At 42.8% G+C, this 24,722-nt stretch overlaps 1 protein-coding gene across 3 annotated transcripts in view; it reads right to left on the bottom strand.

Annotated features, from left to right (window-relative positions):
• LOC132916533 (E3 SUMO-protein ligase EGR2) overlaps nt 1–24,722 on the bottom strand; it is a 68,011-nt gene that overhangs the window by 10,449 nt on the left and 32,840 nt on the right. The gene's annotated exons all lie outside the window — the stretch shown is intronic.

Below are 24,722 nucleotides of genomic sequence, written 5' to 3'. Positions count from 1 at the left end.
CGTAAAGGGGACTCGTAAACGGAGTGAAAAGATGTCAGAACGTAAAAGCCGAGAACAGGTCCCCGACGAGGAGGTGTGGGCGTGCGTGGCTGCCATCCACTCTTCCCCTTTCCGTTTCTTCGTCTTCTATTTCTTCCTATTTCCTCCTGCTTGCTGCTTCTTCGTTTTCTTCTTATTCCTTCCCTCGTCTGCGTTTCTTTTGACTCTGCCCATCACGGGACACCGAAGGGTCCTGCTCCGCGTCCAACGATTATATTCCACGCTCGCGAAGCCTGCTCGGCAGAGATCGACGCACGAAACGACAGAGTTTCGTGAAACTCGAGAGGTCTGCTCGCGCCACACGTCCACGCGCTTCCTTTCTCTCTCGGACTATCCTGCCTCTCCGGTACCCATCGTCGAAGGGCATTTAGAATAGCTTAATGGTCGGCCAATTTCGTTTTGAGGCTGATTCGACTGGACACGCGTCGGCGTTCGAAGAAATCACCACGGGCGTCGCTTTGCGTCACCGATTACGCAACGCGATCACCGTGTTACGTTAGAGAGAGGAGAAACTTAATCGGCTAGTTAGATTCCTTCGAGTGGCACGTTCGACGCACCTCCGCTGTCTTTGACAATGTATCACTAAACAGAATACAGCGTGTAATGGATCTCTAAATAGAAGCGAATACAGAGAGTATCAAGGCAAGGGAGAAGGTAAATATTGAATAGGAAGAAGAAGAAGAAGGAGGAGGAGGAGGAATGTTTGGGGACGATTTGAAGCGAAGTGGGTAAGCCGCGACGCAACTGCGTCACGAGAATTTGCAGGAGGCCCGGGAGAAGATCATGGGTGAAGAATTCCAGCAGGAATGCCCTCGGGGAGGCACCTGTAACCGCGGCTCGACGGGAGAAACAGAACAGGTTGAGACATGGGCGTGGGTGTAGCGCTTGATCTTTCTCTGCCGCTCGATCTGTCCATATACCGGGTGCTCCGTTGCTGCGACGATGGATACGAACCGCTTGCGAATCAATTCAAGCACACGACTATATAAAATGCATATATAAATTTTTCTTTCCTATTTCTGCAATTAAATATTTATATATTCGCGGCTTATATAATCGTGATTTCCTGCTCTTACGATGGTCTTTAATAATTAAGTGGTTATGATAGCAAAATGTCAGCATGTCACGAGACAGATAATGTCAAACTATCAAAAATAATTTCTATATACATCGATCCGAGATGACAATTTTAAATCAACTTTCATATTGTATCAACTGAACTTTGAATATATCTTTGTTAAATTATAGAATCGAACGAGGTATTTGTATATCGTTAGGTTAAGTTTAAAACACCAAGGACAATTATATTCATCGAAGAGGGAATTTTATAGGCAACCTTACTCAGCTGGTCGAGCGGTTCGAACAAGACGACGAGACACCTCGTCAAGCAAAACGAAAATCAAAGAAACTTGTTCCGGCGCCCGCATCGAGACACGTTTCTCCCACACCGCAAAGGGAACCCTTCCTATACAACCTGTTGTCGTACATCGTCGAATTAGCTGGAAACAGCTGTAACTTTCCCTTCCATTCTTAATTACCTTCACTGAAACTCACCGCACGATGTACACGTCATATCTAATAAGTCGATAAATTCGTTCCCTCGCAAATGCTAGTTTATTCGTATAAGAATCATTTTATTCGACAAACGTAAGAATAATCAAAGTCAACTGCTTCGTTATTATTCTGCAGTCGTTAGGTTAGAGTCTCTAGGGTTTTGCGTTTGATCGAAAAACGTAAACGAGAACAGTTCGAATCCATCCCTACGATCGTCCATCCACCGTTCCTCCTTCGGAAGGAAAGAGTGGCCTTAGGGCAGGCAAGCTGGGTTCGGTGGCGGTGGGACTCCGGCAAACTGCTACCAAAAAACCAGACGGGCTACCGAAGAGAAGCCAATCGTTCGTATCTACATAGGCCACGGGTAGAGAAACCCTTCGTCGGATTTTGTGTTTCTTCCCAATCAACGTTCACGACCATTGCTCGCGACCATTGCTCACGATCAATGGGAATTCAGCGAATCAAAGTAAAACAGAGAAAAAGAGCAACGTTAAAAGTCATGGAACTGGCAGCCAGTTAAGTCGCGCTGCACCACGTTCAATCTCGCTCTCGTTTCCAGGCTATCGATCGTCCGACTTCAGCTGTTCGTCCTCCGAGACGTCAAAGGGGAGTTCCGCTGCTCTATTTTCCGCCGCGAATACGCCCACGGACGCCGCGAAGAGAAAGTGCAGCACACGCGGAAGGGAGAAAAATCTATATGGAAGCAACAGGATCGCTCTTTGATCGTATTCCGCGCGCGTTTTCTCCTCTTTTATACCACCTCCTCTGCCTCCTACTCGCTCTTCCTTTTTCCCTTTCCACAGCGGATCATCCTCTTTCCCTGTGGACAGGGAAAGGGCAAGGAGAAAGAGCAAGATATACCTCGTCACGAATACGCTGCTGCTGTTCGTCGCGGCGTACGCGAGACTCGGTGTCGTGCGACAGATTTTATCGTTGCTGGAAAATTACGGGTTATCGGCGTGGTGATTAATAGCCCCCCTTCGTATATCGGACGGTAATTAAACGCGTGGTAATTTGTGCGCCGCGAAAGGGAACGCGCGCCGCTCGGTTGACAGGCCAACTAGGGTTGATTTAAGGAGCTATACGACCAACCTATCTCCTCTCCCTCCGTACGTATATACCGTACACGCACGACACCAACACGTTCGCGGATTCAGTCTCGATCTACCTCCCAGTTTTCCTACCTTCCTGTACGCCTCTTATAAGACGCCAGGACATTTGATCGGCACAAAAGGGTTGCATCCAAGAAGAGTCCTCTGCCTCTTTCCTCGTACTATAACGCGTTTCGATCGTTAAGGACTCGAAAACTCTGTCGCGAGCTCGCGACAAGTACTTTCCTTGCTTTTTAATCGCGACTACCATCGGCCAATAAATAACGTCCGGCTCGTCGCCGTTCCCGGGAGATGCAAAAACCGACTATCATACTTAACGTCACCCGGGAATGGTTGTAAGCATTTTATAAGGCTCGTAGATCGCCAAGTACGCGCTCTTCTCCACTGCCTCTTTTCGCGAACGATATATCCCCAAGCGAGGCCGCGAGAAGACGAGGCTTCTTTTCCACGAAAACCTGTCTCTGGTCCTTTTTCTCAGACACCGGAACGACGACTTCCACGACGATCAACGACTTGATCCAGAAAATCCACGCATTGCATTGCACTGGTTGCGGTCTGCGTGAGCGCAAGACGTTGGTGTCTCTAAGTCGCTCGATGAGTTCTGCTTCGATTTTATGCGCGCGACACGTCGTCACGCCGCGGTAAGGTTATTAATTATCCTCATGCCCGCGCTTTGATCTCGCGGATAGCGAAATTAATTTATTCGCCCTGTAGCGACGATCGACTCGATGGGGTAACAGCGATTATCGAAGCGCTCGATCTCGATCCTGCCTCGTTTAACTCTTTCGCTGCGTACAACTTGAAGATAATGGATAGAGGGCTTTGTTCCAAGTTGATACGTGTTATTGATTGAAAGTTTGGAAACATTACGCGTTCTATCTATAGAATCTATGGATTTTTTAAAACCTTACTTTTATATCTTACATTTATCAAAGTAGAAACGAATCACTACGTTGATGTTTGCGATGAATTACGATGAAATGTGTGATTTCACCTTTGATTCTAACTTTACCTTCGAGTCTCCAAATTGAAGATCTTTATCATATCATATATCGTATCAGGCACTGCATTAACGATTGATTAAATCGAGATATTGGAACAATTTAAGAGGCTGGTCAAGAAAAATTTGTGCGTTCAATTAAATGTTGTCCAAGCGAAAGCTACGTCACGAGTACACGTAAAAATACAATACATTGAGATGTTTCAATGATTTACATTTAATTACTCTTTCTGATAAAAACGAGCTGCAACAACATGATTTTCAACGATTCATCTATGAATTCGATCCTCTATCGTCGCGGTAGCCACGATTACAAGTCGATATAGCACCAACCTTCTCTTGCGATCTAGTTAGCGCGATCCATCGATCCGATTGGCGTGTAATCGGTTGACCGGTGCCGTTCTAAAGGGACGCTGGGAATTCGCTGAATCACTCGAGCATCGGAACGACTCGATGATAACGGACGATGCCCTTCGCCTCTGCCTGTTGACGCTCCAAATGACTAGCCGACGTTATCCGTCGCTTAATAAGACGTCAATTCTCCTCTGCTCGCTTTAGTGACGCGACAACTTCTCGTCGCTCTCCTCTTCGTCTCCTTGTTGCCCTTCAGATTCGCGACCATTCACGTACGAAGTTGAATTTCTATGAAAACCGGTTGTATATGGAGCATTTTGAAGTTCCAACTTAGCGATAGCTACAAATATTCCTCGCAGATGGAGCGGAATTATCGGCGAAGAAAGAGGATGAAAGGAATCGAAGATTTTTAACGTGCAACTCTTTGGATTAAGCGGCGAATACGATATTTGAAGTTTGAGATACTTGAAGTAAGATCAGTTGATTTTAATTGTTACGAACTGAAGTGATCTAAGATCGTAGGATTCAAGCCTAATCGTTGTACGTTAGTTGTTAAAGTCGAAGGGTATTTTTATCGACCATCGATCGAAGCACATCGTTCGCGGTATCACGTTGAAATCGATGCGTATAGGAGCGTGTGTTCCAAACAATACGAGAACTTTCTCTTCTAAAACCAACGACGAGAAACGACCAATATCGAAGAACAATGTTTACGATACTTGCTTCTCTTCGAACTGTTCACTTTCATCGCGCGCTTCGCTTTCTTTCGCACCGGTTTAAAAATATTATAAAAGAAGCTGGACTTTTTGCCGTCTTTTACGACTCTCTTTTATAGCTTGTTTAACTCGCGCTCTGCTTAAGAGCAGACGATAAAACATCGGCAAAACGAAAACTCGTCCATCTAATTTGAAAAGGAAAAAATACCGATCTTTATAATAAACGATTACGCAGCGCAATTTCTAATTCTATTAAAACAAACTCAGGCCCATTCGAACGCATTACACGAAATAATTTTCCTGTAATCTATGGAAAGCGGTTCGCGTTTCCCGGTACAGTGTTCGGGCCCCTTCTAAATCGATCCATTTACCCGATCCCGACTGTTATTAACTTATCTCCATTTCCGCTGCTCGTTTTCTTCCCCTTAACCTCTTCGAGTAACCATTGGCTTGTGCGCGTGCACCGATGCTTCGCGCGTTAATATTTAACGCGTCATTTCGTTCGCCGCCATCGGCAAGATAGACGAGCCTGCGTAAACGCGTTCTTATTTAAATACCGACACGCTGAACCGCCACGTAATTATTTAACCGGCGCTCCCTGCCATTAGAGCGAACCATCGTACGAAGATGGAAGACGCGCGAACGTCAGCCATGCGGCGCCGCCATTTGAAAACTCGCGCGTTACTCTCCAAAGCGATCGTTATCGAACTCGGTGGAATCCCTTCGACGGTCGTTACGAACTGGGATTGACATCCGCAGCGCGCCACGCTGCTACCTACGCCCTCCTCTCCCTCCATCTCCCTCTCTCTCTCTCTCTCTCTCTCTCTCTGGTAATTAAACTCTCCCGCGATTTTCCCGTCAACTTTTTACGCTTCGCACCTTTCCAACCCTCCTCGCGTCTCCGCGTCGCCGACTTCGACGTCCGACTTCTCGCACGGGCAGCCGTGAAACCAGCGAACGATCATTAGCGATCCGCCACTCGACCGGAGAATCTAAAAAGGAGCCGGCGAGAAGCAGCAGCTGAGAGACCTCGCGTCCTTCGAACAGCCAACGATTCACCTGTACCGGCTGCGAGAACGTTTCATGCGGGTGGATTTCAGGTCTTCAGGCTTCAGCGAAGCCTTGGAATGTTCAAGCCCTTGGATTCTCCGGATCATGTTCTCTGTTCTCCATGGGAACTGTATTGGTTAGAGATGGAAGTTCTCCTACGATGCGATGACCTCGTGCAAATTTCCCTCTTGTTACTTTTGATTTATCGTTCTTTCTCACGTAGATACTTCTCGTTCTAATAACAACGTACCGTGCTTTTTATTCGTTGCTCTTTATCGTTATTTCATCGAGAATCTCGCGGTTAGGCTTCCTAATTACTCGAAATTCAGTTTATTCGATGAATTCTATCGTTGTTTGACGAACGTGATGTGTTTTCAGTGACCGTTCACTTCCAGCGAAGACGCGTATATTTGAAGGCTGTTGCTCACAAGCTTTCAGTTTCCGAAGAGTCCAAAAACGGCTGCGAGTGATGTATCCAGGCCACGAACGTGTCTTAGCATTTTAAACACTTTGTCGATGTTAATGCGTGACATAAGAAACAATCCCGTAGATCTACCATTATCTGTCATCATTATTTAACATACGTCTCTCTTTTACCTTCAACCACATAAGTCTAACAAAGTAACGAATCTACGAGTGCAACGTTTAACAGTAACGAATTAAAATAATTAACTCGATGTTTCTAAGAACAATGTATCGCTATATACATTTGCAACGATCGAGAATTAACAGAAACAAATTAATCAAGGAATGGAAATTAACGAAAGGAAAATAGATGTTAGAAGAAGCATCTCCTTTGTTAACAGAGCGTGGGGCCAGCGTGGTTCGCTGGTCGCAAACAAATAGCTGGTTCGTTTAACATTTGCTCCTGGTTGCCTATTTGCTCTCGATTCTTTGCGTCACGCCAGGCTAGAGGCATTCCACGAACTAATAACATTGACCGCGTAACAAGCAGCGTCGTTTGCAAGCGTTTACTTCGAGCAACGACGTTTGATAATGCGACCACGCTCGTAAAATCTTCTCCGCGTGCAGATAACGCCGGCTGTAATAACTGGAACGCGAAACCCTTGCTCTTCTGTCTCCGTTCCACCGGTTCGCGATGGAAATTCCTGAATCCCGTCACTCCACGCGAAAACCTCGTATTTTATCGAGATCGCTGGAAAATTCTACGTCGCAAGAGACAAGGGAAAAGCTCTCAGATGAATAAGATATTTTTGCACCGGGTTATATTCGATGAAACGTATTTCTCGCGTATAATATTCTGTAACGCGGCTACCACTGATAAAATATGAGATTCGACGAGTATCCTGCCACTATTTTTAGTTGCAGCGAAACATTTTTACGAAGATATTTCTTTACGTCTGTTAAGAGCCATGCATCTTTGTGACCAAATTTTCGTTTCAACAAATGAGAAGATTTTTGATATTTTAAGCGGAGTTCTGGTACGAGGTTGAAACGATGCGAATCAATAACTATTCTTGAAAGAAAATTTGGTTCCTTGGACTTAAGTTTGTGATGGAAGTACAAAAGGTAACAAGGGATGTCGTAGGAATGATCGCAATTCTCTACATTATATCGAAATTTTGCATATTCTTCTCGTCTATTTTATTTTAATTATTTATTTTAATTTACACGTCTATACCTACAAATTACATATATACAAAATATACATATTGTAATATTGTTTCTGCGTATGGGTAATGTATTAAAGTGCTAATATTTGCATTTGATCGAGTGTTACTTTTAAAAAATTGAAATTCTTGATTAGCATTAGCACGCATATATAACAGTATCCATGGTAAATTAATAATAGGTAATGTATAAAGTATATGATAAACTCACGAAATAAAACGCATATGTATAGCGAAATACAATAGAAAAGCTAATAATCCAGCTAGCAGGATCGATTAAAGAGATACAATCGATTAAATTCTTACCCTAATATCGTATGAATGTATGAATTTTTTCTCTGGCATCAAACAGCGAAAATTACGCTTAAAATTTTCCACAAATATCATCGTAGTGCAACGAACCAACTTCAGCCAGTAAAAAATCTCTTCGTAAACTAATCATTTTTCATGGGAATACGTTTGAACGTAGTTGCCAGAATGCGGAGGATTTGTTGCGCAAAGGTGTCTTCGAGCCGCATTGGAAGAATCATGGCACCGCAGTGCAGCAGAACTGCAGATTCACGGAATACGGATGCACGGCGTAACGCTTGTAACGGCGACCTTAGCTTCTGCTGCATGCCAGTACCAGAAAACGGGAGGAAAATCGAGAAAAATCAAGAGAAAGCTAGTTAAAATCTTGATGGACGGGAGGGAATGGACCGAGGAAAGCGGCCGTACAGCCTGCAGCTACGTCGACGATGATAACTAAAAAGTGAAATAAGCTCGGCGTAACATGTCTACACGATCGTGAAGTAAAAAACCTGTATCGACGTTCGATGTTCGACTTCGTTGAGAAGGAAGTGTCCATAAAGTATTCATAAAGCGTTCAACGATGCAGAGAAATGAAGTTTAACTTGGAAGTTTTTCTGTTGAATGATCTTCGCGAAGAACTGGAATGTCAGAGATTGATGCAAGTTTTCATCATAAACGTGATGGTTCAAATTAATATATAACACGAAAAATGTAATTACTACCGGTTTGTAATTACCGCTTGAATTGAAAGTTTGTGTGCCATAAATTTCTATATTAAATACTGAATTTGTATATTTATCAACGCATTCACCATTTCTAGAATCGCACAAGAGATAGTAGATTAGCATTAAAAAAATGTTTCTTTGCAGGATGTGAACTGATTTTTGCTGTTTGATGCCAGAGAAAAAATTCATACATTCATACGATATTAGGGTAAGAATTTAATCGATTGTATTTCTTTAATCGATCCTGCTAGCTGGATTATTAGCTTTTCTATTGTATTTCGCTATACATGCACGACTGATGCTTCCTTTAATAATCCAAATTAGTTATCATATGCGACTATCTATCTGAATACTTTTAAACGAAGAATTACGTGTCACGCCATGCATCGAAAGAATCTGGCGAGAAACGTTATCGCGTAATTGCGGGTTAATTCGAGGCTGGCCGAAGCGTGGGCAATTCCTCGAGACACGTCTGCGAAGTTTGTCGCCGGACCACGCTTTTGCACGCAACATCTTCTCTGAACAAGATACATACTTGGTAGTTTCTTTCGTGTACCTCCGTTTACCTTCGAGAATCGCCGTATACTGTATAACTGACGTGGATTCTTTCGACGATCGTTTCTTTCTTTGGCACGAACTGTCGAAGCACGGAAAACTGTGGATCGGCGCAAGAAACGCGAGAAAGTACTCAGGAACGCGGTACAAAAATCGTTAATAACGATGAAGAAAAAGGTAAGGAAAAGTAACGCGGTGTGGTTAACTATTTAGTTACTATACCGTTAGACAACGTTCATTTATTATCCAGCCATTCTATCTCCCTTTCTCGCGTTTCGTTATTCGCTGTCTTCCTGCAATTTCCCCGAACCGTTACCGATAAATGACTGATTTAAGTTAATTCCAGCGTAACATTAGGCTAATAACTTATCCGCGACGTATCCGTGATCAGTCGCGCAAGACAGAAACCATTCCTCGTAAATTAGAATAATAACAGCCGCGAGGGAGAGAAACGGCGGAAAAGGTGAAATGTAATGTATGGGACGGAAGCGCACCGGTTTAAATATGCTTCGATGTATTTGATCAGGTTAATATAGAGTTCAGGTGTAGGTACGTGGCCGTAGAACGCGCGTTGCTCTATAGCCATACATCTACATGTCCTTCTGGAACTTTGTTCGATGGTAGATTGGAATAATGGATGGAGAAAATCGTGCTACGCGTGTTTTATGTGACTTTGATTTTGAGTTACGACCGCTTTTAGCGCTACGATAATTTTCACTTTCGACTAATTAGCCGTTTAAACGTCATGCATGATTTTACCACGCTCGAGATAGCGACTTTGCGGCGCTACTGACAAACGCCGTTTGCGTTCTGCACACTTTTCTTGAAGAATTCGTTCGGGCTTTCGGTTCCAGTAACTTCGCTTTGACCTCGTGTTCCTAGCAATCCGATTGATTAAGTCGAAGCTGTTTGACTTTAATTACCTAGAAATAAATACCAAAAATGGTGCAACAAACCGGAAACTAGAATTAAAATTACAGTACTTGTCAATTGTTCTTCCTCTGTTTCCAAATCGGGGAATAGTAGAAAAAACCTTAGTTTCGCTTGAAATCGGAAACGATATTTCAAGTGGGTAAAACGTGCAATTTCAAGTTACATATATACGTATATAATCAGTCGGAACGAGACTCGAGAAACTCAAAACAAGTAGGCGATACTCGACGTTTATAAACGATCGAAGTAGATTCGAGAAAAACGACCACACGTCTTTCCTGTGTCAATTAATCAGAAAGAGAAGACAGGAAAGAACGGCTAGGAAGGGATAAAACTAAATAAAAACGGCCGTAAAAAGCAAGAAAAAAAAAAAAAGAGAGAAGAAAAAGCGACCGACAAAAGCAAGGTAGGTAACAGCCATGCAAAGCTGAAAGCAGAGGGAGGAAGAGAGTAACAGGGAGATCCATGGCTCGGATAGGGCAAGGCTTATCCATGCAGGGCCTGGCTGTGCGCCTTAATAGAAACACCCACGCCCTCATTATGCGGATATCGTAAACATTCCCCTCATATGCGAACCGCGCGGCGATCTCCCGTATGCAAATCCTCGCCCTCGCCCTCGTCCTCGCCCTCTCTGTTTCCTTGTTTCCCTCGGCAGCGGACTGCAGGCAGTTTGCACGCCATCGCGTAAAGCAGTCCACATCGGTGTGTATCGGTAGCCCCGGAGAAGTTGGCCGAGTATAGAACGCGGCCAACACAGCTCGGCCAACCGACCACAACTTTTAGCACTTTAGCCGGCCGTGGCCCTTCTTTGATGTCAGCCCCCGCACTTAACGAGCCGAGCCATCTAGTCAAGCTGAGCAATGGCATTTTCACTCGCGAAAATAATCGCGCCGCTATGATTCGCGAAACGAGCCGCGTCGCCGGCCTGTCCCCCTCGGTCAGACGAATCGCGCGCTTCTCTCCACGCGGATGAATTACGAGCCGCGTGGATACCGGCCACCGATTAAGGCGCAGATTTATAGGTTTCTCGCGCTCCTATACATACAGTGGCTACGAAAAGTATTTGAGTTGCTTATTCGACGAATCGATCAACAACGCGAAATATGTAACGACGAGATTCTATAAGATAAGCATCGATCAAACGTGTTTCGGTATTAAAATTTTTAAAAGTTCACTTGTAACCACTTTCACCTTAGGGAATGGCTCGTTTTTCAACGAAGCGTTTCCTCATCAGATTCTATACATCTCGTTTTCGTAACAAGAAATTTTTGTATTGATTGTACGGAACTACTGGTACTAAATAATACGAAATTTAATATATTTAGCAGCATCTGGTTAATTAATAGGCGAAAACCGAGCTGATATCTATACACTACGAATTTCCTTACAGCGTACAGCAAGGCAGAGCGTCTTGAATTATCTCACATGCTGAACCTTAAATTTTTCAACTTTTCAAGAATTATCAAACTTGTACATTATGAGACGTCGTTATTAATACGACAACGAAAGAAGGAAGAAATGTCGTGTATTTAAATTGTAACGAGTGCAAAATATCAAAAACGAGAAAATCACTCGAATGACCCTATGGCAAGGTTATATTTTTATATCGAGGTGCGATATAAAAACTGATGAAACAAACAGCAAAGTGACGTCCAGGACTGAAATACGCTACTAAATTATAATAATTAAATATATTGTACAGATTCCACTATATTAAAGTAGTAAATATACGTGGGATCGAAATGAGTCAAATTCGTTGCAAGCAATCGCTTTCTTTCGAACACGGTTGAAGAGGACAGGATCGAGAAAATGACGAGATCGAACCGAGTTGCCTCGGTCAATACGATAAAAGATCCGATTCGAAATACTTCCTCTTCATACTTCACGAGTACAGTCACGCATGAAATTTTCGTTTAATGTCAGAGTAACAGGTAGTCGTTTGTGATTAGCATGGAGCTTACAAATGGAAGACTGTCGTATAATCTGTGTCGCGATGCGGGTTACGTAAATACGTGGCTATTTGTTATCGGCGGAGAGGCGAGAACAAACAGCCGCGACACACCGTGCGCGCACCGGCTCGTTTAACCGAGCCGGTTAATCAAAATTATACCCGTCACGTTCGACCAAAAGGGGGGAACTGCTATACGTGTACACCACGATACGAATCCAGTTCCCTCGAAGCTTAATTGCTCGCGTTGCAGCGGCCTCTCGGTCTCGTCTAATCCCGCTCATTTAATATCCATCGCGGCGCGGGGCCGCCGCGTTTACAAGCCCATTACGCGTTATTTAGTATCGCCCCGCGCCGGTGAAATTTTCCGTCCACTATTCGTCGCGATTAGTCTACAGAACGTGGTTAATAGTTACAGCTAGTAAGCTCCAGCAGCATCGTAGCGACGACTTATTGGCATGCGCCGCGTAATCGCAAACGGATAACGATGTTCTCACGGATACGAAAAAAGAAAGAAGTGGAACTTTGTTTACAATTAGTAGGATACTTGCTGATATCGTGGATAATGTCATATTTGCTAATGAAGTTTCAAAACGTCTTATATAACACAGGCGAAAATTTGTATAAACCGTCTGCAAGAATCAACGAACCGAATGATTAATCGTGAGAAACTATTTAGTAGAAATGGCGAGTTAAAACTCGTTGAAAACTTTCAGATATATTAAATAGAATATTTAAAGAAATTTAGCCTACTGTCTGAGTTTGAACGGTTTACAGCGTGCATTGAACCAAAAAATACGATGAAGCAGACTAGAAGTAATGAAACTTCGTTTATCTGAATTCATGGAGCAATCAATTCGTATAAAAGTATAATAAAAGTACATGCAGATAAATGAGATTCTACTGTATTACGAATGTCAAGATTGAATAATCGAGAAACGCGATTTAATTCGATTTTCTTACACGAAGGACAAATTTAACTCTATCACACGCAATTATCGAGAATTTTATTACTGTGCCACGCACTCGTTCATTCCTTACGATCTAAAGTACCCGACGAGACGATGGTCCTCGCAAATTTCAATAACTTCCTATCAACTTCTCGCATTTACCTCGTTCTTCGTAAATATCCTGCTGATCATAGTCATCGGTGGCCGTCTTTAAGAAGAAACTATTCGTTACGAAAATGGAGAAAACATCCATATGCGGTCGAATAGAAAAGAGAAGAAAAAAAAAAAAAGAAGAAGGAACGGGACGGATAAGATGAGAACATGGTATGTAAAGTTGGAGAAAGATAAGTACGGAGATAGAAAGAGAATGGGAGAAGGAGCCGAGTAATAAGCCGGCAGAGGATGATGAGTGGCCGGTGCAAATTAGCCAGCACGTAAAGTAACCACCCCCGACGAGACGGTGGTGAACAGCGGTGGGGAACGAGAGGGGACGTAATATCGCACGGGGCACCGTGCCTTCCAGTAAAAAAGACCCACCTCGTCAGCCGGCCTTGGAAGGCTTAATGAACGTCGCGTGCCGCGCGCCAGATCTATCTTTCGCGGCTGCGGGGCAACGTTAAAAGCTGGGAGTTCGTTTGTGGCTGAATTAACTATTAATTTTCGACCGTGTTGGTTGCCACGTTCTGCGGTCTCCATGACTGCAATTGCTGTCGGAGAATATGGACTCGGTAGTTTCGAGAGTTTCTCGAGAGGCCGAAGAATTCACGACGGTCGTAGTAGGGACGTGTCATTAAGATTGATTAGATTAGACCTGCTTATATCTCTTTTGTCTTTTTCTTTCTTTTCGCCTGTTTCTTTTTCGACCTTGGTCGTTTCCGTGTTTTAAGTTTCGCACGCACGCGAATTGTCGGAATGCATACACGCGGAATCGTTGCGATCAAAGTCGTTTGTAAACCGATTCAAGGTCAGTCGACGCACAAAAGTTAGCAAGAAAACGCCTTTCCGCGTAATTCAGCGACTCGATTCGATCGGCAACCGCATCGATGTTGGACGCGAGGCGAGGAGCGCAGAGTCAAGTGCACAGCCGAGACGGAAAATGGAAATTTCCAATTAGAGGCGGTTGTGAACGGGGCCGATTAATTAACGCGACGGAACCACCGATCTGACCCTTTTAATCGGCTTCGGACTTTGTCCGTTCCTTTTTCCCCTCTGCCTATCTAAAAAAAGAACACTGTATCGAGAACGAAACCATACCCGGAATAGAAACTAAATAACCACGACTACGAAATTGCTCGTTTTCTCAGTCCGTGGAATTCAACTGTAACGCTCCCAATACGGATCGAACGGTTATTTTTCAAACCCTTTTCCCTCATCTCCTCATCTCGCTTCTATTTTCCCTTCGAGGAGGACACACCCATCGTCGCTGATCGTTTCGCTCGATAATCAGGACTTCGTTCTCTAATAAATATGGATTTAATCAACCTTCGTGTCGCTAATCAGCATGTTCGATAAGAACGGTAATCGCGGTCTCGATTCTCTTTTTCTTCGAGGCATACTCAAGGAATCCTACGATTATTATACACGTGTCGTGAATACCAACGTGCTTGTAACGGAAGGAATTTCTGGTAACGCAATCGTGTACGCACGCGTGCGTATGATAACCGAAACAACAAAGACACGCATTCGACACGCACGCATTTCCGCAACATTGTTATTGTCGCATTCCTCCGTTCGAGCACGAGCCCAACCGCGATGGAACGTCGAATCATCGTTTTTTCGTCACCTTCGACGGTTACGCTTCCTGATAGAATTTCTTCTTTCGTGGCGCTTAAAGCGTTTGCGTATCAAGCGTTGCAAAAAAAAAAAAACTATGCGAAAATGGGAAAGAACGTCAGAGATCGACGTCGGTCGAGAAAAATAATAAATGTTCAAGCTATCGTGGTTTATATCGACGATTATAATAGACGCTGGTATAATTAGCTACAAGAGTGTAACGTAACGTAACTTCGTTAATGTAATTTCATCGAATTAAAAAGTTATTTCCGTTTAAAATATAATATTATTTAATATCTCTCCTGTGAAAGGGAAATATTTTTATGTTTCAAATATAAAGAATTAATTAATATCTAAAAAAACAAACAAAATTCCAGTGGCCTTAACCGTATGAACATTTTCACATTGTCCGGTTTTCGTCGTCCTGTTGCAAACGAATGTTGACCGACTATCGACTGATATAACGCACGTTTTCTACGCCGCGGTGCTATTTAATTCTTTTTTCTTTTTCTTTTTATTATGCTTTTTTGATGCCACACGATTATGCGCGTAATCGGCACGGCAGCGTAGAAAACGAGCGTTACACCAGCCGCTAATCGGCCAACGTTCATTTTCAACCGGACGACGAAAACCGGATGGCGAAAACCGGACACTGTAAAAATGCCCTGTGACTGTTATCCAACTTATCTGTGACTAGATAACCGCTGGAATCTTCTACTAACGAAGTGTTCAGCCTGACTTGTTCATCTCTACTCACTTACATACATCGCTGCGTTCTTTATGCTTGAACTATCACTTCTGTATTTAGATATTATTTAAATATTATGTAAATCAAATTCCTAATTTAATAACATAACTTACGTGTGTTTGCGCGTATTTTATACTATCAAACACATAAATAAAAGGCGTCCAACTCGTGCATCGTGAAATATATACCATAAAACGAAACATTTTGAGCGTAGCGATAATTCGTTTAACGAACCACGCTTTCCACCGATTTAACATCGGACAACCTGTTCTCTAATTGATTATCGCCATCCGTGAAACGTTGCAACTTTTACTTAACCGGCTTCTGGTAACTATCCGGAAAATCGAGAAAATTCACGTACAAAATCATCGGAAATAACAAAGAATCGATGAATATACGGGCTGACGACGATATCGATAATAACGAAACTGAATAATAGTTGATGAATATAGAAATTTCAATTTTCTCACAATTATTAAACGTTCTTTAATCGAACGACGATTTCCTTATTCCGAGAGAAATATTCCACTGTTTTTTTATACGATGCAGTCTTCGGCCCAATCTTTCTACGTCATTGTAGGAGAAAATTCCATTAAAAATATTTCGAGAGAAACGACTGATATAGACGATACGACGATCGTCTCTGGCAGATTGCGATATCCACACATAATCATTTAATACATTACCAATCATTAATCGTTATTGACTATTAAATTTTTTCCACGGCATTTTATGTTTCAACGTTGTTACAAAAAGAGGCAAGCAAAATCCATCGAATGGCATACGGACAATTGTATCCAACAACGATGTCTCTATTCGTTGACAATTCTCACGAAACGAAAACGTTCGCGCAACGCAATAAAATAGAATATGCTTTTGGGATTTTTTCCGGCTTTATGCTAATCGACGTTACTATGATTTATTCGCAGCACGGAGAGAAACACGAATAGAAAGGGGAAAAAGGATGGAAAAGGATTGAATGGCACGATAAATATTTGTCGATGCGCTAAAACGCAACGAAGTGTCGAGAGCGGCAACGGGGACCGTAAACGTGAAATATACTAGAGTTTATAGGATTATCCGCGGCAGAATCGAACCGTGAGTATTGCCTATGCTCGTCGACTGAAACACAGTTTCTGTGCGCAACCTCAACACGCGACGCGTTTCTACATAAATCACCGGCAGACATCGAAAGAGCCTTTTAAAATTATATAGCTCGACCGACCAGAGCATACTCGCGGATTTTCAAAGTTTCTCCGAACGATATCACCGTATCTAGATATCAGATCGCACCGAGTCATTGACTGTATCCCCTTGCCATCGACGTATCGATCTTCTTTATCCGGCTCTTCGTGGTTTTTCACGCGCCACTCTGACCGAGCGCTAGCAATTCCAGGTGTTAGCCACCGTCACTGGACCGGAAACGCGTAGCCGCCGATTACTACGCGTCCTCGACTAGAAAACCTTCCGTCATTATGGACGACGTTCTTTGGATACTCGAAGAAAGAAAGAAAGAAATATCTTTTTTTCGAAATTCATTTTATTGGATCGATAGAGGGGGTTAGAAAATTGTTTCTCACTTTATGGCAAATGTACCGCAGCAAGAAGAGAGTGGAAACGAAAATATGAGAGTAGATTTTATTTACGACTTAAGATTATAATTATTAAAATTACGAACATCGTGTAATTGGAAGAAATAGAACAACAAAATTGTTAAATACATACGTAAGGAACATATGAAACAGACTATGGAATACTGAACAGATCCATTCGACGAGCATCGAAATCCCATTTTGCAAGTATCGATGTCATCTAAATCCCAACTTTGCTACAATTAATTTCTGAAAAACTACGTTTCGATGGAAGCCAAGTACAAGTTTGCCTTATCGCGTACGTGCACATCGGATTATCGAATCGAGATACGAGCGTGAACACGTCCGAGAACACGTAAATCAATACGGGATAATCCTCGTTCGACATTCGATACAAGCGGCGTGGGTGTCCACGGCATCGTTTCGAGCGTGTCCTGTCTTCGTTGAAAGCCACACCGTCCACGATACACTCATCACCACCGATCTGCTGTCTTGCTCGAGTAAATAAATACACCACCGCTGTGGCGCATGAAGTCAAAGTTACGAAATGAAATCTCATGGTGCAGCAAGAAATTAACAGGGGAACCAGAGACGCGACAAAAAGCGATCTGGTCGAACGAAGTGTTGATTAACCGCACGCTGACAGAGTTGCTCAAACGTACCGCCGAAACGACGTTACGGAGACGTTCCGGAGGCTCATCCTATTACGCACCCGCGCGAAATTACTCCGAAAAAACATCACCGTGTCCATATTGCAACGGTGGAACGATTTCCTGGCGCCAGACGATACGATAAAAAATTTCAAAGAAATCGGTTCTCGGTCTCCTCTGCGACCACTCGTTGATTTCACGTGCCACTTCGATCGTCCACTTAAAGAAGCTCTCTCGAAAACCGGTGATTTCAACGCCGCTGCTATCTCGTCGCACAATCTCTCAAACGTTTTGTCTCCAACGTAAATTTCCGCCCCCGAATTCTACAAATTCGAATATTCATAGAATTCTTCCTTATAATTGCTTAAAAACACCAGGAATACGTAACATCGCAATAAACACGGTATATACAACCGGCTACAAAAGGTATTTACACGTACCCTTATTGTCCAATTCTACCTTTCACTCTCACAGTACCAAATTCTTACAGCCACATGAAAGTGGTACACGATAATACGAAATTCAATACACATGCTCCTAATTAATTGCTACATAGAAGCCGTAATAAACGAAGCGACGTACAAATACTTTCTATAGTCACTGAATGTAAAGACATCTAACAGCACCTAACTCTACAAAGCGATAACTAGAAACCTGCGACTGAACGTTACTTCTATTTGGTTCGCGAATCGAGAAAAATATATTCTGATCTTCGAAAGATCGGATTCCGTCGACGTATCAGCGTGTTTCAAGAGTGGCGCGTGATCTCAGCCGAATTTACGGGAATATCGGGCACGACCGCGCCCGTAGCCGCGCTCCAACCTGGTTACCGTTAGACAAGAAGGATCGTTGCCCACGAACAAATCAATTTTATTACCGGTGGAATTATTGGAACATGATAAATGAAGGGACCAGCCGCAACGGAGAGGCCTCCGTTAAAAAGACAAACGGTGGCGAACCGAAGCAGATCGAGAAGGACGAAGAGAGAAGGAGCGAGAGAGCGTCCGACGGGGACGGAGAGGAAGACACGTAAGGATGGATGGACGGATGGAGAAGGTATTATATGGCGAGTACGGGGCCGCGGTAAGGCGAGTTTTTATCGTGGCCGCCATCTGCCGACCGATCGTCATTACCGCGCTAAGTAATCCTTCGTACGATTGTATGTGCCACACCAGGAGCACGCTACGGCCGAGCCGCCACTGCACCTCGTTACGAACGCGTATCCTCTATTTTTTCGCGCTCGCTAAACGCGTCGATCCGTTCTTCCCTGCAACGATCCGCGTATGGACAACGAAACGTATATAGGACGAACCGAGGGGGTGTGTCCACCGTTTTTCGTGGACCGACCGCGCGCGAATTACAGGGAGATACTGACCACGACCGACCGAAATAGGTAGCTGACACGGCCGTGATTAATCGGACCGGCGGATGCACTGTGAATCTCGTGGAATCAACGGCGGAGAGAGGAGGTGGAGCACTCTGATACGAATGCACACGTTGTATTTTTCGAGAAGCGTACGGTGACTTGATAGCACGCGGCTGGTATATTAAAGTCAACTTTAGGTCGAGGCGACTTTGCGAGTTTACGAGCTACTCGAAACGGAGCACGTCTAATTTGATGGATGTTACGCTGTATAAGTCGAGTTTGCGTGCGAGTTTACAAAGTTGCGATGGATATCGCGAGGTGGTACTTAGGTTAAAGTCTTCTATCTAGTCAATGATTTTATGAAGGAAAGAGAACGATACCTCTGTGATTATTCCGCTATTTGGTTGTTAGTCGAATAGCTCGTATAGTTTTCCAAAGAGCAAGGTTTTGTAGCTTAGCTTTTAGTATGATTATTTCGCAAATGATTATCGCTATCCTCTTTAACGCTACACGTAGAAATATTAACAAAGTAAAACTAGAATGTATATTGCTCTGGTTGGTAAAAATGTCTCTATCTTGTATTTTCTCACCTTTCGAGATACGTTGAAATATTCAAAGTTTCCCAGGTTTTCCACGTTCCAGGTAAAATTATGTCGTGCAGATTCTTACGAAATAATGACAAACGATAACGAACGACGTAACATAAAGAAAACGACGAAACTTTGGTTTCCTACGGCTTCGAAATGGCAAAATATCAGAACGTTCTGACAGAAGATAGTCCACATACGTAACGTCAAATTTGCGCAAATGACGAAGTTTTCGAACGATACGCTAGTAGCGAACTAAGATTAAACCGCGCGAGAGTAAACGAAGTTGATCGTTCGATGTTACCAAGCAGCTGGAAAAAAGAGGAACAGGAGGCACGGCATCCGCGCTCGATCGGGATTAGCTACGAAGAAAATTTGCGATTAAAGTTTCTTCTCCGCCCACGAGCGTCTTTTCCGGTCGTTGCTTAGCCGTCGACTCACCACGCGGAACGATTAAACGCTTCGCTAGGATCGTATCTGGTATAGGTGAATGGGAAAGGAATGTCAGAAAATCGTGGTGCACGTAGCAACGAGGGAACTTCTTCGCGAGCGCATCGCGTCCATCCACCAGGGCGACGTTCTTGACACGGCACACGACGTCTCGCGAGAGATCCTCGCGTGGAATCGAGTGACGCATAACGGATACCGATTTATGCCAGTCACAGGCATATCCTTCGGACTATTTGCTCGTGGCCTCCAAACGTCAGCTTGGACCTGCGACGACCTTTTAGTTTTGCAATTTTATTGCATTGTGAATTAACGCGTTTATTGTTCGAGCATTTTAGATTATGTGTGCGTATATATACGTCGTATTCGTTTCTATTGTCGTACGTAGCACTAAAAACCTAGGTCGAGTAGAATGATGAAACAATTATTTTTCTTAATTATGTATTAATTATGTATCTTGATATAGCGCTCACTGTTTCGTTTCTCTTCTTAAGTCATTTTATTTAAACACAGAATCAAAAAACGCAACAGCATCGCTTACACTTAGAATCTATATTTTTATGTACAGAACAGAAAGGAATAAAATTTAAATAGAGATGTGGGAAAAGTTATAAGCGGTATATATAGCTTACTTTGAATATTCCATATACTTTTGCATATCATATTCGTTTCGTGAATTTTTACATCTTTAAATTTCTTATAAGTTGAAAAAAGTCGTAGAATATTCATCGATAGTAAGGAATATGTTAAAACACGATGCATGTACATGGTATAAAAATTTCTACGAATTACATGTGCTGCAGAAAATGCGGATGAAGCAAAGGCTATGGCATCGTATATGATGCGCCGAACGTGTTAATACGGAGTAGTCGATCGGTTTTCGTATGGCCGTATGCTCGTAAGTTTCCGCGCGAAGAAACGCGGTTTGATTGCCGCAATAAAAGCGTTTCGCGTGGTTTCCTTTCGTGGCCGGGTACGGTGTACACCGGCCTCGCTCCAACGACGAACCAAGAGGAAGGAAAAAAGGTCGTGCAAGAACGGGAGGGATCGAATACTCGTGATTCCCCGTCAAGGATCGGTTGGCCAACTGGGGAGAGGCGGCACGGAATTCTGGGCTGCGCCAGCGAGGACGAAGACGCTCGAAACGCGCGGCACGGACGCGCGTTACAATGTTAACGGGAAAAACGCGATCAACCGCGGTACGCCGCGGTGCGCGAAATTTTTGCCACGATAAAAATCAATGGAACAAGGCTCTTCCTCCGACAACACCGACGGAAAAACCGCAAATCGAGATACAGAAACGGATCTTGCTTTGAACGCGCGTTTCCCTGCTACTGAACCAAACAGGACGATTGTTATTTCGTTGCCGAAGGGGGAAAAAAAAAGAATTACCGTAATCGTACTTCCTTTACATCGGACGATACCCTTTTACTATAGCAATGGTAGATCGGTAAATGTTTCGGAATTATAGACACGGTGCTTTGTAACGAACAATAAAATAAATTATGGAGAACAATTTTTCTGTTAGAGTAGTCAGATGTACTTGTTGTTAGAGGACTGTAAAATGAGATTCTTATCGAGTTTCGTGCTTATTAATCTTTTAAAGTACGTGATTGTAGTGAAGTATGATTGTACACCTATGTATGTAACGCGTATAGGTGTACGTAGTTAATAGGTAGGTATATGAACATTATGAATCGCTGAGCAGTTTGTTACAGTAGCTACAAAATATATTTGCATTTACCACTATACCACTGTATTTATTATAACAGTCAGATGATAATTAATTAGGCCCAAGTATACTAAATTCGATATCATTCCTAGTAGTGGTATTCTTATACGATTAATTTGCCAATAATGGGAGTTAAAATATCTTTTGTAACAACTGTATCTCATATAAGATACATCGCGTCAATTAATTATCACTATCAGCTATTTTCTATCATAAAAAAATTTAATCTTTTTCAACCGTTGAATAATGAAAAGACGTATGCATCAAGGGGTTAAATTATATACATAAAATACGTTTGTGTTTATCGAACGATGAACACGATAAGAGAAGTATCCACGTAAAAGACAAGAAGAAAATGCCTTCACAGACAGGTCAGTTTCGAGTCAATTTTGAAAACAAATTTTCAAGAACGTTCTTTAATAACCGCCACCAACGATTTAACCGCGATAACCGGTATCAGACAGTGGTTAATTATCGCGAGCGACTTTTCGATCGCGTCGCGTCGGTTAAAAGAGGGCTGAACGAAGAAGAAATACGGTCGTGGGCGTAAGTAATTAAGAATATTGGCAGCGTGCTCTGGCGGCCGTGATTTCGTAAGCGTCCAGCTTAATTGACTCGAATTAACGTGTTTTAATTACACGTCGTACGGACTCGTCCTCGCCGCTTCCTCCTCAAAGCCGCCGATTTTTTCGTTCTCCCTTCCACCCAGTCTCGTCCACGGTGGAATACGCCATCGATCGTTCCTCAGGACGGCATTATTTTTAGCCGCGTTCGCTGTCGCAAACTTCGTTATTACTTTACGACACGATATTCATCGAGTGTGCGTGTATTTTTAAAAATTTCTCCTACCCTGAACGTACGCCCGACGAACCATCGAATCGACCGGCTAAATGCCGCGACTAATTATCGGCTAACTCATCGCTAATTTACGCCTCCCTTCGGTTCTTAGGACAATGAGACGTCGATTTCTCTGCACAAAAGCATCTAACAGGATCAATAAAGAACGATGTTGTATTGCTTCAAGCGTGCGTTTTTCTTTTTTTTTTTTTTTTTTTTTTTTGTTTACGTGTTGGATGTCAGAGAGCTTGAGCAGACGAATAAACAAACGATAAATAAAATATTGAATAATTCAAAGATCCTTTCTTTTAACTTGATAGACATGTTATTTGTCCTGGTCACGAAGTGGTTATTCGAAAGCTTAGAGTTTATAGCAGCTAGTCAGGATAATCTACGGTGGTTTGCGCATCTATGAAAATATGAAATATACAAAGTAAATCTTCGTCTAGGCATTACGTTCTCAATTGCGCTCATAAATATCCTCAACCTGATAATCAAACGCCACGACCTAATCTTTCCTATCTCTACATAGGCACATGAATAATATCATTAGCGATATAAACCATGTCGATTATTTTCACAAGAACAACATTTAACATTTTTACGATTCGTGTGATCGACAACGAATATCACCCCTTAGTCCCAAGACTCGTTCTTTCTTTTCCGATATCCCGTTTTCGTTCGAAAAGTCGCGAGATGCCGGCAGAGTTAACGATCCCCATTCATCGACTTTCATCTCGCGTGCATCCCGAAGGCTTCGTTAATACCGAGGATTTATTGCTAGTGACGAAACGCGGCACTTTCATTCGCGGCGTGAAATGAGGAACGAGAGAAAGAAGAGAATTCCGGGGCGAGTCACTGCGACTTCTCGTTACACGGCAGCTCGGACTTCTCGCACGCAACAAATTAACGCGTTGACTGCCACGGTGGTCATCGGTCAGCTATGTTACTAAGTTCTTTAGAACGATTAAAATTGAACGATAAGATAAATTTCATCGACTGAAAGATCGTCAATGATTTGAGCAACTTTGATAACAATGTCAGTGAAATATGTGCGAATAAAATATAATATTTCGCAAGAATCACATGTTGTGATTAGACTACGGATTTTTGTGCATTGACAGCATATAGAGGATTTCAAAGTGGAAAATTGCTAAATGCCGCGACTAATTATCGGCTAACTCATCGCTAATTTACGCTTCCCTTCGGTTCTTAGGACAATGAGACGTCGATTTCTCTGCACAAAAGCATCTAACAGGATCAATAAAGAACGATGTTGTATTGCTTCAAGCGTGCATTTTTTTTTTTTTTTTTTTTTTTTTTTTTTCGTGTTGGATGTCACAGAGCTTGAGCAGTACGTAATATTTAGCAGCATTTAGCGCGTACGTAATATGAAAAGATCTATAAAACACCTAAAGTATAATACTTTTTATAATACTCGGTGAGTAAAATAATTTACTACAGAAATTCTATCTTTTTAATTGTATTCGTGCAAATATAAATATGCACAGAAATCCGCAGTCTAATTATAATATAGTTGTGATATTTCAATCTGTTGCAGCTTCCAGGGTAAAATATATAAAATTCGCGCGGCAATCAACGTGTTAAACAGCGGACCGCCTCATTAAGAGACGCGGCCTGTTGCTACGCGCCTATTCGCCGCCCATCTGCGGATGAATATCGCGCGGAATTAAAGTGGCACCGCTCGTGTCCGAGTACAATAAGTTTGTTGCGCCGTTACACGGCGGGAAGCCCTCGGTCAATTACCGTGGCGGCTGCCTGTTACCGAGGCCCTGGTAATTATCGCTTTGTTATGCTCGATCGTTCGACTCGATCCGCCTTATCCACGGAATTGTTACACGACAGAGAAAATTGGTACAATGGAGATCGAAAATCGCGAGATCGCTATTTCGTTCGATAGCGACTGCTATTTTGAGCTGAAAAGATTTTCTTATCGAGTTTGAGAACGCAGATTAATAATATAATTAATTAATATAATTAATAATTATTATAATATAATTAATAATTAATATAATTAAACGTTAAGATGAGTAAGGAAGATACTGAATCTTCGAGAAAAAAGTTCCGACGTATCGTGAAAAGGTGACGTAGAATAGTTTAAGAAAATTAAC

The sequence above is a fragment of the Bombus pascuorum genome, chromosome 2 (genome assembly GCF_905332965.1).
Source record: "Bombus pascuorum chromosome 2, iyBomPasc1.1, whole genome shotgun sequence".
NCBI classification, from domain to species: Eukaryota; Metazoa; Arthropoda; class Insecta; order Hymenoptera; family Apidae; genus Bombus; species Bombus pascuorum.
This window is presented reverse-complemented; position numbering and strand designations above follow the sequence as displayed.